This window comes from Mytilus californianus, unplaced genomic scaffold (assembly GCF_021869535.1).
Source record: "Mytilus californianus isolate M0D057914Y unplaced genomic scaffold, xbMytCali1.0.p SCAF_4, whole genome shotgun sequence".
NCBI lineage: Eukaryota > Metazoa > Mollusca > Bivalvia > Mytilida > Mytilidae > Mytilus > Mytilus californianus.
This window is the reverse complement of record NW_026262690.1, coordinates 44,753,711-44,756,621: the sequence shown is the minus strand read 5'-3', so window position 1 is coordinate 44,756,621 and position 2,911 is coordinate 44,753,711. Positions and strand designations below refer to the sequence as shown.

The window sequence follows — 2,911 nt, the reverse complement described above, 5'->3', positions numbered from 1 at the left end:
ATAGGTTTTGACACAGAAAGAATGTGGTCTAAGAACTTCAATTTTTTTAATTAACCTATTATGGTCCAATGTCCAAAATCAAAATACATGGTTAGATTCAGCATATCAAAGAACCCCATATATTCAATTTTTGTTGAAATCAAACAAAGTTTAATTTTGGACCCCAACTTGGACAAACTTGAAAACTGGTCCCATAATCAAAAATCTAAACACATGTTTAGATTCAGCATATCAAAGTACCCCAAGAATTCAATTTTTGTTAAAATCAAACTAAGTTTAATTTTGGACCCTTTGGACCTTAATGTAGACCAATTTAAAAAACAGGACCCAAAATTAAAAATCTAAATACACGGTTAGATTTGGCATATCAAAGAACCCCAATAATTCAATTTTTGATGAAATCAAACAAAGTTTAATTTTGGACCCTTTTGACCTCAATATGAACCAATTTGATAGCAGGCCCACAAATAAAAAATCTAAATCCATGGTAAGATTCAGCATATCAAAGAACCCCATATATTCAATTTTTGTTGAAATCAAACAAAGTTTAATTTTCGACCCCAATTTGGACCAACTTGAAAACTGGGCCAAAAATCAAAATCTAAATACATGTTTAGATTCAGCATATCATAGAACCCCATATATTCAATTTTTGTTGAAATCAAACAAAGTTTAATTTTGGACCCCAACTTAAACAAATTGAAAACTGGGCCCAAAATCAAAAATCTAAACACATGTTTAGATTCAGCATATCAAAGAACCCCAAGAATTCAATTTTTGTTAAAATCAAACTAAGTTTAATTTTGGACCCTTTGGACCTTAATGTAGACCAATTTAAAAAAAGGGACCCTAAATTAAAAATCTAAATACACGGTTAGATTTGGCATATCAAAGAACCCCAATAATTCAATTTTTGATGAAATCAAACAAAGTTTAATTTGGACCCTTTTGACCTCAATATGAACCAATTTGATAGCGGGCCCACAAATAAAAATTCTAAATACATGGTAAGATTCAGCATATCAAAGAACCCCATATATTCAATTTTTGTTGAAATCAAACAAAGTTTAATTTTGGACCAACTTGAAAACCGGGCCAAAAATCTAAAATCTAAATACATGTTTAGATTCAGCATATCAAAGAACCCCATATATTCAATTTTTGTTGAAATCAAACAAAGTTTAATTTTGGACCCCAACTTGGACCAAATTGAAAACTGGGCCCATAATCAAAAATCTAAACACATGTTTAGATTCAGCATATCAAAGAACCCCAAGAATTCAATTTTTGTTTAAATCAAACTAAGTTTAATTTTGGACCCTTTGGACCTTAATGTAGACCAATTTAAAAAACGGGACCCAAAATTAAAAATCTAAATACACGTTTAGATTTGGCATATCAAAGAACCCCAATAATTCAATTTTTGATGAAATCAAACAAAGTTTAATTTTGGACCCTTTTGACCTCAATATGAACCAATTTGATAGCGGGGTCCACAAATAAAAAATCTAAATACATAGTTAGATTCAGCATATCAAAGAACCCCATATATTCAATTTTTGTTGAAATCAAACAAAGTTTAATTTTGGACCCCAACTTGGACCAACTTGAAAACTGGTCCCATAATCAAAAATCTAAACACATGTTTAGATTCAGCATATCAAAGTACCCCAAGAATTCAATTTTTGTTAAAATCAAACTAAGTTTAATTTTGGACCCTTTGCACCTTAATGTAGACCAATTTAAAAAACAGGACCCAAAATTAAAAATCTAAATACACGGTTAGATTTGGCATATCAAAGAACCCCAATAATTCAATTTTTGATGAAATCAAACAAAGTTTAATTTTGGACCCTTTTGACCTCAATATGAACCAATTTGATAGCGGGCCCACAAATAAATAAAATGCTCCGCGGGGCGCAGCTTGATACGACCGCAGAGGTCGAACCCTGAACAGTTGGGGGGAGTATGGACACAACATTCAAGCTTGATACAGCTTTGGATTTGGATTGTGATTAAATATTTGACACAGCATTGGTTTCTAACACAGATTGAATGTGGTCTAAGAACTTAAAAATTTTAAATTGGACATTCACCTATTATGGTCCAATATCCAAAATCTAAATACATGGTTAGATTCAGCATATCAAAGAACCCCAAGAATTCAATTTTTGATGAAATCAAACAAAGTTTAATTTTGGACCCTTTTGACCTCAATGTGGACAAAGTTGATAACAGGGCCCAAAAATCAAAAATCTAAATACATGGTTAGATTCAGCATATCAAAGAACCCCATATATTCAATTTTTGTTGAAATCAAACAAAGTTTAATTTTGGACCCCGATTTGGACCAACTTGAAAACTGGGCCCATAATCAAAAATCTAAATACATGTTTAGATTCAGCATATCAAAGAACCCTTAGAATTCAATTTTTGTTAAAATCAAACTAAGTTTAATTTTGGACCCTTTGGACCTTAATGTAGACCAATTTGAAAACGGAACCAAAAATTAAGAATCTAAATACACGGTTAGATTCGGCATATCAAAGAACCCCAATAATTAAATTTTTGATGAAATCAAACAAAGTTTAATTTTGGACCCTTTTGACCTCAATGTGGACAAAGTTGATAACGGGGCCCAAAAATCAAAAATCTAAATACATGGTTAGATTCAGCATATCAAAGAACCCCATATATTCAATTTTTGTTGAAATCAAACAAAGTTTAATTTTGGACCCCGATTTGGACCAACTTGAAAACTGGGCCCATAATCAAAAATCTAAATACATGTTTAGATTCAGCATATCAAAGAACCCTAAGAATTCAATTTTTGTTAAAATCAAACTAAGTTTAATTTTGGACCCTTTGGACCTTAATGTAGACCAATTTGAAAACGGAACCAAAATTTAAG

The 2,911-nt window shown here is 31.3% G+C and overlaps 1 protein-coding gene and 1 long non-coding RNA gene across 6 annotated transcripts in view; one reads left to right on the top strand and one right to left on the bottom strand.

The window, feature by feature from the left end:
• LOC127738091 (uncharacterized) overlaps nt 1–559 on the top strand; it is a 30,487-nt gene extending 29,928 nt beyond the window's left edge. Inside the window, exon 2 of the long non-coding RNA XR_007999938.1 lies at nt 460–559. This is a non-coding gene — a long non-coding RNA (uncharacterized LOC127738091). The remainder of the gene's footprint in view (nt 1–459) is intronic.
• Nucleotides 1–2,911, bottom strand: part of LOC127738084 (uncharacterized) — a 91,862-nt gene that overhangs the window by 60,495 nt on the left and 28,456 nt on the right. The gene's annotated exons all lie outside the window — the stretch shown is intronic.